Genomic DNA, 13,078 nt, shown 5'->3' with positions numbered 1-13,078 from the left:
CCTCGGTTCGTGGAACTACAAATCTCTCAACTTCATCGGGAGCACACGCATACTCGCCGATGTGCTCAAGGACCGTGGATTCGGCATCGTAGTGCTGCAGGAGGTTTGTTGGAAGGGATCAATGGTGCGAACGTTTAGAGGTAATCATACCATCTACCAGAGCTGCGGCAACACACACGAGCTGGGAACAGCTTTCATAGTGATGGGTGATATGCAAAGGCGCGTGATCGGGTGGTGGCCGATCAATGAAAGAATGTGCAGGTTGAGGATCAAAGGCCGGTTCTTCAACTTCAGCATAATCAACGTCCATAGCCCACACTCCGGAAGCACTGATGATGATAAGGACGCATTCTACGCGCAGCTGGAACGTGAGTACGACAGCTGCCCAAGCCACGACGTCAAAATCATCATAGGAGATTTGAACGCTCAGGTTGGCCAAGAGGAGGAGTTTAGACCGACTATTGGAAAGTTCAGCGCTCACCGGCTGACGAACGAAAACGGCCTACGGCTAATTGATTTCGCCGCCTCCAAGAATATGGCCATTCGTAGCACCTACTTCCAACACAGCCTCCCGTATCTGAACATCTGAACATCTGAATGGCGCTGAGAGCACAAGCAGTGAAAGTCAAGACAGCGGAGGAGATGACTACGTCAGTTCAGCGGACGATGGAAGCCAACCAGCCCCCACCTTGAGGGAAGTTAAGGATGCCATTCAACAGCTAAAGACCAATAAAGCAGTTGGTAAGGATGGTATCGGAGCTGAGCTCATCAAGATGGGCCCGGAAAAGCTGGCCACTTGCCTGCACAAACTGATAGTCAGAATCTGGGAAACCGAACAGCTACCGGAGGAGTGGAAGGAAGGGGTTATATGCTCCATCTACAAGAAAGGCGACAAACTGGAGTGTGAGAACTTTCGAGCGATCACCATCCTTAATGCCGCCTACAAAGTGATATCCCAGATCATCTTCCGTCGTCTGTCACCATTAGTGAACGAGTTCGTGGGAAGTTATCAAGCCGGCTTCGTTGACGGCCGCTCGACAACGGACCAGATCTTTACTGTACGGCAAATCCTTCAAAAATGCCGTGAATACCAGGTCCCAACGCACCATCTGTTCGTTGATTTCAAGGCGGCATACGACAGTATAGACCGCGTAGAGCTATGGAAAATTATGGACGAGAACAGCTTCCTGGGAAGCTTACCAGACTGATCAAAGCAACGGTGGATGGTGTGCAAAACTGTGTGAAGATTTCGGGCGAACACTCCAGTTCGTTCGAATCGCGCCGGGGACTAAGACAAGGTGATGGACTTTCGTGCCTGTTGTTCAACATTGCGCTAGAAGGTGTCATGCGGAGAGCCGGGTGTAACAGCCGGGGTACGATTTTCAACAGATCCAGTCAATTTATTTGCTTCGCGGATGACATGGACATTGTCGGCCGAACATTTGCAAAGGTGGCAGAACTGTACACCCGCCTGAAACGTGAAGCAACAAAAGTTGGACTGGTGGTGAATGCGTCAAAGACAAAGTACATGCTTGTGGGCGGAACCGAGCGCGACAGGGCCCGCCTGGGAAGCAGTGTTACGATAGACGGGGATACCTTCGAGGTGGTCGAGGAATTCGTCTACCTCGGATCCTTGCTAACGGCTGACAACAACGTTAGTCGTGAAATACGAAGGCGCATCATCTGTGGAAGTCGGGCCTACTACGGGCTCCAGAAGAAACTGCGGTCGAAAAAGATTCGCCACCGCACCAAATGTGTCATGTACAAGACGCTTATAAGACCGGTCGTCCTCTACGGACATGAAACATGGACAATGCTCGAGGAGGACTTGCAAGCACTCGGAGTATTCGAGAGACGGGTGCTTAGGACCATCTTTGGCGGTGTGCTAGAAGACGGTGTGTGACGGCGAAGAATGAACCATGAGCTCGCCCAACTCTACGGCGAACCTAGTATCCAGAAGGTAGCTAAAGTCGAAAGGGTACGATGGGCAGGACATGTTGCAAGAATGCCGGTCAGCAACCCTGCAAAGATGGTGTTCGCTTCCGATCCGGCAGGTACGAGACGGCGTGGAGCGCAGCGAGCGAGATGGGCAGACCAGGTGCAGAACGACTTGGCGAGCGAGGGGCGTATCCGAGGATGGAGAGATGCGGCCTCGAACCGTGCATTGTGGCGTCAAATTGTTGATTCAGTGTTATCTGTTTAGATGTTAACTAAATAAATGAATGAATTGATACACAATCAATTTTTTAGAGTGTTGTCAAAAATCTACTTTTAAAATATTCGGGGGAAATTGATCGCTCTCCAAAAACTTGCTTGATAAAATTAGAAAGGTGCCCTCAGATTTTTTAAATATTTTTTCTTCAAAATACACGCAATTTTCGAATTGCTGTGCGTATACATGAACGATTTTTGTTATTGAATTCGACAGCACATGCAATTTTAAAATTTGGAGGACTTGATCCCCTTTCTATGATATCTACGCAATAAATATTTTTTCCTGCCAACACTTCATCAAATCTGTCAAATCTACAAAAAATTAGAAGCCTGAGAACACATTTATATTTTTTTGAATTTTTTCGCCAAATTTATGTATGGGTGACTAATGGGGGATCAAATGTCCCCATATTGAGGCTATATTTTCAAATCCAAATATCCTAAAACTTTGATGGAATGTTGACATTTTCATCAGTACAAATCATTAAGCACATTAATGGCTTTGTGCTGTGATAAAACGAAAGCATTTGGTCTTTCTTATGAAAAGTTATTTTAATTTTGCGTGACTAATAAAAAAATCTTTGGGAAAGTCAAAACATCCAAACCGCGCTGCAGAATAAATAAGGTTGTCAATCCAAAAAAAAACTCGCTACATAAAGGTCATTTATCTAGAGGATCTATACTAAAAAATACGCTAGAACAAAACTACTTTAGTTCTCGATAAAACAGGAGGTGATCAAGTCTCCCCGGGGATCAAGTCTACCCACCTTCCCCTACCCAAATCAATACCATTCGAAAACAAAGAATTGGTGCACAAATTTCATTTCTCATTTTTGTGATTTTTTTCAGCAGTGAGCACGCCGTATAACAACGAAACACAACACAAATTGAGCCTAAATTGTCTATTTGGGGAATGTTATTGAATACCTACCTGGATACCTGGTTGGCTACAGCGTCGATATACCTATGCCTGGCGTATTGTAGAGCTCCATAACTGTCGGTTTTTGGCGATGTTCCTCCAGTTTCCCCGGACGTTCTGGGTCCCCAGGTCCGATTCCACCGCGTGCAGCCAGCGTATTCGTGGCTTTCCACGAAGTCGCCGAGCCCTATCTGGTTCTCTGTTGAATATTGTTTTCGCTATTCTTTCTTCCGACATTCACACTAAGTGACCAGTCCACTGAAGTCTGCCGTAGTTTACTGGTAGAATCAGAGTTTTGTGCAGGGCAAATTTCGTTTGCGTCTGCATGTTGCGGGACCTAAGCTGGTTACGTAATCCGTAAAAGGCCCTATTCGCAGCAGCAATACGTCTTTTCACTTCAAGGGGAACGTCATTGTCACATGTCACAAGCGTTCCAAGGTAAACAAATTTTTCAACAACTTCAAACACATCCCCATCAAGCACTACCTCTGCACCAACACCACTAGGTCTTCCCCTATCTCTACCTGCCACCCTGTACTTTATCTTGGTAGAGTTAATGGTTAAGCCTATCCTAGCCGTCTCCCTCTTCAGTGGGACAAAAGCCTCCACTACTGCTCTGCGATCGATTCCAAGAAGGTCGATGTCGTCCACAAATCCCAGGAGCATTTTGATGATAGTGCCGTTCCTCTGCACACCAGATCTCCTAATAGCGCCTTCGAGTGCAATGTTGAACAATAAATTCGAAAGTGCATCACCCAATTCGTCTAAGGTCACAAACGAGGTTGACACTTCGTCTGCAATCCGAATACTTGATTTCGAGCCATCCAGCGTTGCTTGTATCAGTCTAATCAGTCAGTCATTCTAATCGCCGGAAAACCATGTTCGGACATTATCTGCCACAGCTCATTTCTCTTCACTGAATCGTACGCTGCTTTGAAATCAATGATCAGATGGTTAGTCTGCAACTTGTACTCCCGGAATTTATCAAGGATCATCCGTAGGCTAAACATCTGATCCGTCGTTGATCGGCCCTCACTAAAACCTGCCGGGTATTCGCCGACGAAGGACTCCTCAAGCGGTCTCAGTCTGTTAAACAGGATACGCGACAGGATTTTGTACTCCGAGTTCAGAAGGGTGATCCCTCTGTAATTGGCACACTCTAGTCTGTGCCCTTTCTTATTTATAGCTTGGTCATATGAGGCCATCCAACCAGCCAGCAGGCAGTTTTTCATCCTCCCATATTTTCTGGATAATGTGGTGGATTGATTGATGCAGTTGTTCACTTTCGTGTTTGAGAAGCTCAACCGGGATCTCGTCCTTCCTCGCAGCTTTACTGTTTTTCAGCTCGTTTAGAGCCTTCTTAACCTCGTCCAGTGTTGGTGGTTCCTCAGCTTGACCTTCGCCGACTTTGTCCATCCTGTTCTTAATACACCTTCACTTTCACCGTTTAACAAATCTTCGAAGTGCTCCTTCCACCTGGCTGCCACCTTAGTCTTGTCTGTCAGCAAATTCCCCTCTCGGTCATTGCACATGGCGGGTGCTGGCGCAGTCTTATGCCACGCGCCATTGACAGTTGCATAAAACCTCCACATATCGTTCAAGGTTGTTAACGTTAATCAACGTTTAACGGCGTTCCGTTGAATCGTTGACGTTAATTTCAACGTTCACCGCGAACTTCGATGGCTCGCTAAATGCCCTGGCTAATCAGAGTTTTGTGCAGGGCAAATTTCGTTTGCGTCTGCATGTTGCGGGACCTAAGCTGGTTACGTAATCCGTAAAAGGCCCTATTCGCAGCAGCAATACGTCTTTTCACTTCAAGGGAAACGTCATTGTCACATGTCACAAGCGTTCCAAGGTAAACAAATTTTTCAACAACTTCAAACACATCCCCATCAAGCACTACCTCTGCACCAACACCACTAGGTCTTCCCCTATCTCTACCTGCCACCCTGTACTTTATCTTGGTAGAGTTAATGGTTAAGCCTATCCTAGCCGTCTCCCTCTTCAGTGGGACAAAAGCCTCCACTACTGCTCTGCGATCGATTCCAAGAAGGTCGATGTCGTCCACAAATCCCAGGAGCATTTTGATGATAGTGCCGTTCCTCTGCACACCAGATCTCCTAATAGCGCCTTCGAGTGCAATGTTGAACAATAAATTCGAAAGTGCATCACCCTGCTTCAATTCGTCTAAGGTCACAAACGAGGTTGACACTTCGTCTGCAATCCGAATACTTGATTTCGAGCCATCAAGCGTTTCTCGTATCAGTCTAATCAGTCAGTTAGTCTAATCGCCGGAAAACCATGTTCGGACATTATCTGCCACAGCTCATTCATCTTCACTGAATCGTACGCTGCTTTGAAATCAATGAACAGATGGTGAGTCTGCAAGTTGAACTCCCGGAATTTATCAAGGATCATCCGTAGGCTAAACATCTGATCCGTCGTTGATCGGCCCTCACGAAAACCTGCCTGGTATTCGCCGACGAAGGACTCCTCAAGCGGTCTCAGTCTGTTAAACAGGATACGCGACAGGATTTTGTACTCCGAGTTCAGAAGGGTGATCCCTCTGTAATTGGCACACTCTAGTCTGTGCCCTTTCTTATTTATAGCTTGGTCATATGCGGCCATCCAACCAGCCGGTAGGCAGTTCTTCATCCTCCCATATTTTCTGGATAATGTGGTGGATTGATTGATGCAGTTGTTCACTTTCGTGTTTGAGAAGCTCGACCGGGATCTCGTCCTTCCTCGCAGCTTTACTGTTTTTCAGCTCGTTTAGAGCCTTCTTAACCTTGTCCAGTGTTGGTGGTTCCTCAGCTTGACCGTCGCCGACTATGTCCATCCTGCTTCTTAATACACCTTCACTTTCACCGTTTAACAAATCTTCGAAGTGCTCCTTCCACCTGGCTGCCACCTTAGTCTTGTCTGTCAGCAAATTCCCCTCTCGGTCATTGCACATGGCGGGTGCTGGCGCAGTCTTATGCCACGCGCCATTGACAGTTGCATAAAACCTCCACATATCGTTCAAGGTTGTTAACGTTAATCAACGTTTAACGGCGTTCCGTTGAATCGTTGACGTTAATTTCAACGTTCACCGCGAACTTCGATGGCTCGCTAAATGCCCTGGCTAACGTTAACGTAAACGAAATTCGTTGATTAACGTTAACGTTTCGCATTAATAATCCCGTTGAATAACAGAAACCTTAGTTAAGCAGCCTCACAATATTTACATAATGTACAAAATTATAATCCGGTATAAATACATGAACTATTTTTGCTATGTCGGTGTCGGCAGTACCCGTCAGTTTCACTTCCGTACCACGAGCACCTTTTTAGTGACAAAGTACCTACAAGTGTGGCTTGGATTTGCATCCTGAAATTTTCACTTGTTTTTCAAACCGTTGGCCATGACGCTTCCGACGATGCATCGCTTCTTGAGAAAATCAACGATGGAATCAACGTCGGCGTTGACGTTGATTCAACGCTTTTCATTGGCGTTAACGTTTATTTTCCAAACATTCAACGCAACGCTGTTGACGTTAAATTTTCGAAAAATCAACGACAACGGCGTTAATTGTTGATTAACGTTAGCAAGATTTTTCTCGTCCGTCACTCACTGGCACTCCTCATCAAACCAACCATTTCGTCGGCGTCGCTGTGCACTGCCTAACACTTCCTGCGCTGTTGTAGTCGCAGCTTCGTGGATATTTTCTCACAATCTGTTGCCCTTGTCAGATCCGGTGACATCTCATATTCGCTCGTCCAGCTTCTGGTGGTACTGTTCAGCAACTCCTTCAACTGACAAGCGTTGGATATTAAAACTCATCGTTCTGTTGTTTCGTGAATTCGTGACGCTGGAGAATCGCGCCCGAATTTTTGCAACTTAGTGATCCGCAACTTAGTGAGCAAGGTAGTGATCCGAGTAGACGTTCGGACCTTACATCTATAACATCCGAGAAATGTCGTCCATCGAGCAGCACGTGGTATATCTATGAGCAAGTGTCTCCACTCGGATGTAGCCAGGTGTGTTTGCGGATATTCTTACGTGCGAAGTGGCACTGCTTATTGCCATCCCTCTAGCAGCAGCAAAGGTTACAAATCGCAGATGATTATCGTTGGTAGCGGAATGAAGGCTTTCCGTACCAATGACAGACCGAAAGAAACTTTCTCTTCCGATCTGCGCATTTGCATCCCCGATGACAATCTCTACATCGTGTGTTGGGCACTCTCCGTAGGCCTTATCAAGGCTCTCATAGAACTCATCCTTCACGTCATCAAGCTTAACGTTCGTTGGGGCATAGATGCTGATCAGGCTATAGTTGAAAAATTTGTCCTTCATTCTCAATACGCATCGCTTATCGGCTTCCACCGGATAACACACTTCATCTGCTTCCCGATAACCATGAAGCCAACTACTCGTTCTGCTCTGTCACCGCCGCTATAGTAGATGTAGTACTTGAATGAAGTGTTCGCTATGGGATCCACCGCCGGAATTCACGTTCTCCAGTTCTGGGCCACCGTATTTCCTGGATGGCTGCCACACTCCCGCCGACCTTGTGCAGCTCTTGAGCCAGGAGCCCAACACGTGTGGGTTCATTCAAAGTTCTCACTCAAGGACGGAAATCTTCGTTTTACTATCAGTTGCATTGACGCTCAGTAGGCAGCTTCGTCATTGATTCGTGTTTGGTTTGATCAGACGCTCGGCAATGCATGCACGAACATCTCGCAGCATGCTGTCAAATTTCCATACCTTTTTTTACCGCCCGATCCTCAATAGCCGATTGATAATCTTGCGTAAAAAATGAATATCTACCGGGGCTGAAATGAATATTTCGAATTGCGGTTGATTTGCACCGATAATTGATGATTATTTTACTTTATATACCAAACAGAAGCATATATTTTAGGAATCTGACTTCAAAATGTTGAATCCATGCACCGCAGTATGAAATGATATTCATATTTTGAGATTTCAAATTGAATATCAATGTGCCAAGCTGAAGATTCATTTTGACACCGCACAAAACAACGCTGACACCGATAGTCAACGCTTGCTGCTGTTCGTGCACATGTCGTCCTATTCATTCGCACATTCAAATTTGGGAATTTGAGTGTAGTTAAAATGATTTTTTCTGTCCCTGGTTCTCACGTTCCAAGATCCGACTTTCCAATCGTTGTTCTTTATTCGTTGGCGAGACTATTGCCGTTGAATCAATCCGTTTGCTCTACTTTTGCCTTTCTGGTAGCTGTAGAATCTTTGGTTGGCTACCTTACCAGGATTGCGCTACCTACATCGCGTTGAAGGGGCTGTCTTCTCGATGCTGACATGATGTAGCATGATGTTCACAGTTTAGTTTAGAGTCCCTTGCTGGCACTCGGACGATGATCAGCCGCTCCTAACATGGGGATCAGACGCTGTTGTGAGCCGCTCATAACATGGAGGACAGACGCTCGATCAGATTTGCACCTTCGGAGAGGAGCAAACCCCCCCTTCCCTGTCAGCATACGAGCATAGTTCCCACCGGGGTTGGTTACCCGATCTCCCCTAAAGTTGCTCGTATCCCGGCCAGCGCCACGAGGAGGAAGAACTGCGAAATGGGGTCTATTTTATTCCTTCAGGTACGCGAAGTACCAATGGTACGCTTTACCCAGCATTTGCCGTACCAGTGGTTTTATGATGCCTATATATTTAACATATAGGGGGGGACGATCCCTCCCCAGGCCATCTGCGAGTTGTGGGGCTTGCCTAGGATGTGGTGGGGCTTGACAGTGGGCCCTGTTAAACCTCTATAAAAAGCTGCATGTATCCGCAAGTAGGCCCCACCAAAGCGACCGTGTGCCGCTCAAAGCGCACAAGCCCAAGTCCTGGTGTTAGGTGGGACGCTAAACAGCTCTGACACGACGGCCCTCCGACGAGACAGGAGGTTTGCGCAGGCCCAATAAGCCGCCTGGAAAACCAATCATTACGAACAATATAAGAGATAATGCGACTCGATATAATCGGCAAAGACCTAGGCGACGAATACAGGATCACGATTGGAAGCTTGGAACATGATCTACGATGAATTACATCCCCGCAACTTCGACGTCGTGGCGCTGCAGGAGATTTGCTGGACAGGACAGAAAGTGTGGAAAAGCGGGCATCGAGCGGCTACCTTCTACCAAAGCTGTGGCACCACCAGCGAGCTGGGAACCGGCTTCATAGTGCTGGGTAAGATGCGCCAACGCGTGATTGGGTGGCAGCCAACCAACGCAAGGATGTGCAAGCTGAGGATTAAAGGCCGTTTCTTCAACTATAGCATCATCAACGTGCACTGCCCACACGAAGGGAGACCCGACGACGAGAAAGAAGCGTTCTATGTACAGCTGGAGCAGACATACGATGGATGCCCACTGCGGGACGTCAAAATCGTCATCGGTGACATGAACGCACAGGTAGGAAGGGAGGAAATGTATAGACCGGCCATCGGACCGGATAGTCTGCACACCGTATCGAATGACAACGGCCAACTATGCATAAACTTCGCAGCCTCCCGCGGAATGGTAGTCCGAAGCACCTTCTTTTCCCGCAAAAATATCCACAAGGCACGATATAAACAGGCGCGGAACAGACAAAACTCGATTTTCCGGAGGAAAAAGCGCCATCAGGAAGATCGAGACCGTGAAGAAACGGAGCAACTGTACCGCGCTAATAACACACGAAAGTTCTATGAGAAGTTAAACCGTTCACGTAAGGGCCACGTGCCACAGCCTGATATGTGCAAGGACATAAACGGGAACCTTCTTACGAACGAGCGTGAGGTGAGCCAAAGGTGGCGGCAGCACTACGAAGAACACCTGAATGGCGATGTAGCAGACGAAGATGGCGGTATGGTGATGGAACTGGGAGAACGCGCGCAGGACATAATTTTACCGGCTCCGGATCTCCAGGAAATCCAGGAGGAGATTGGCCGGCTGAAGAACTACAAAGCCCCTGGGGTTGACCAACTACCAGGAGAGCTATTTAAACACGGTGGTGAAGCACTGGCTAGAAGATAGTTGAAATGATTTGGGAGTATATATACTGCCGTCCCAGGCATATCTGTCCCGTTCTAAATTAATGTATTTTATTGTGAACAAATAAATACGTATAGTTTGTTCAGAAAACTTGGCGAAAAATATCGGGTCATTTTGTCCCTTTAGCCAGAATTTCAAGCATAACTGTCCCATTGAAACAAATTTCATACAACATCTATTAAATTACTTCAAGAAGAGGCAATTTTCATTATCAAATCATTCAGAGAAAGAATATGGGTTGTGGTATAGTTTCAATGGGTAAAAGGTTAATTCACCTAACATCGTTGATGCTTGCTTGGCATTATGAAAATTGAAAAGTAATAATTGAAGCATATTAAGATGATTTTATTTAAAACTTAAGTTAGAATAATCTCTATTTTATTCGCATTCATGATTTATTTATACTTTTTCTTCCCCTTCTTTATTGGCATTCCATTTTGCATTCGTATATGATGAGAGCTAACTACGTAATACTTTTATGCTAATTAAAATTCTTGAGAACAAGCCGTAGGTCAAGCCACTAAGCATCATCGCTTTGTAGTCTAGCTTCTAAGCGCATGGCTATAAAAGCCAATTCATTTACATATACACAGATTTTTTTGCAATCTTCGGAACAAAGTGACTAATCGATTTCAATAGCAAACATAGAGCTGAATTTCGTCAGGCAACATATTACGAAGAAATGGTCCTTAGCATGTGTTTACAAATGATCATACACGCACACAGGTGGAAGTTTCCACTCGACACATCAGATGCTAATCTGAAATAAATTTCATAGGAATCAGGAAAACCTTCACAGTATTGCGGTATTGAGTTACCACGGAACCTGATTTTGATTCTTCCAAAAATCCATGTGCGCTGTATAATTCACCTGAACCATGCGTAGCCAGAAAATTGTCTGGGGTGGGGGTTGTTTGGTCTCCGAAAAAAAAAATCTTCAAAAAAAATTTGTCTCTCTGTCCAAAACCAACCCCAATGGCTCGCCATTGGCTGAACTTATTTGGAGTCAAATTATCTATAGATCAATTCTCACTGTCCTTATAGTTATATAGGTATACTATCTCTGGGGACACACTTGTCCCCATGTCATTTTATACACATTTTTTTTCTATGGAGTGTAGGCCCCTCCCCAAAAGCCTACGTTATTAGTGTATGGCCCTTACTACAATACGCCTTTGAAAAGATCTAGACATCTAATTTGAAACAGGTTATTATCAGACCCAACTAAACTTTTGCTAAACGAAAGTAATCTGATGATACTCTAGCACTGGAACAAATATGCTTGGAATTATCAATTTCGCAGCATAAATGTCCACTGAAAACATTACACAAAAACAGTGTTTATCCTTTGAAACATACTAAGCCATTAGAAATACACTATTTTCATCGATATACGTTTATATCAAAATTTCATGGGGCAATTGGCTACAAACTGAAAATATGACAACTTCAATCGCATTTTTCTCAGTTGCATCATTTTTCGTCATGGGACAGATATCCTTGACACGGCAGTATTACAGAGTTGGTCTTTCTCACTCTTTGCCTTGAAATGTGTGGAGCTCTTTATAAAAGAGAAGTGTATCGATTCACCCACGAGCGCTTACACTTGCGTGCAAGGGATATTAGATCAGTCAGTAATTTGCAAGGCGGGTGCTGATTATCAAATATTTGTTGCTAAAATCAAGCGAATACGACGGAACTAACACTACGCCATGATAGCTAAAATAAACACTGCAGTGAGTGAGAATGTTCTGAAACGACAAAGTTTGATAATCCGCAGAAACAACTGTTTCTGCTCAGCACAAGTTTTTCTACCAACATGCTTATTTATCTGCATATTTCGTATGCGAATAAAGTGAAAACACTACATTTTTTTGATTTGGTGTATTTTGTTCGTTGCAATCTTTAATTTAATGTATGTTTCAACTTCCACTCTCTTGTAAAAATGGTAAACAATATAAATTTTCACAAATACCACGACAATTTATGTAGTATATGACATTTGACATTGGAGTATAAATTTATGCGTAAATAAAATGCATCTACTTGCCAAACTCCATATGAAAAAAATCGTTGTCCCCCTCTGGTAATTTGCGTTTCTATCATTTATGATTTGTCAATAACACATTCCAGAGCTGAATTCAAATCATATTGTATGGTGGACTTCTAGTGCGAATGTTTTCTACATGCCTAATGGTCGTTGTTAGAATTCAACTAATAACGGAGTTGAGCCTAGTTGCAGTAACTTAAGCTAAATGATTGGAATTTGTTTCATTTAGTCTAAGTTACTGCAAACTATAACTATAACTCCGTCTAGTGGAATTCAAACAACGAACCATGGCGAGTTGCACAGAACTACCACAATTTTAATTCAACTTCTGAGTTATTATGAACAAACTACTAAATGATCGAACAAATTACAAATATCGATAAAGGTGAGAACTTTTTCGGTCGCGTGTTTTTGCTGTTTTAAAAAGGTCTGTATTCAGGCGTTTAAAACGTTAATTTCCATTGAAGATTTAGGACTCAGCCTAAATGTATGCCTTATTGACTGTTTACAATTGACTTTTCTGTTTTCTTTACATTTGGCGTTTGTGTGATAAAAGAGTGGATATGACACAGCTCTTTCATATAAAGAAAGTTATTCCTGCACAATTCACTTGGAAACGAATTGAGAAAGAGAGTTTTACACTTACACACACACTAGTTATAATTATTTCCACTCATTGGGTTAATTGTTAGTTTTGTCTAGAATATAGGGTAACGGTACCAATAGGTGGGTATGATGAATCAACAAAAGATTTTTTTTAAATTGATAATTACGGGAAATTTTACAGCTTTAATTTTCTTATCAATAGATAAACTAATAAATATGCTAGCAAAATAAGATAG

This window comes from Armigeres subalbatus, chromosome 3 (assembly GCF_024139115.2).
Source record: "Armigeres subalbatus isolate Guangzhou_Male chromosome 3, GZ_Asu_2, whole genome shotgun sequence".
NCBI classification, from domain to species: Eukaryota; Metazoa; Arthropoda; class Insecta; order Diptera; family Culicidae; genus Armigeres; species Armigeres subalbatus.
This window is presented reverse-complemented; position numbering follows the sequence as displayed.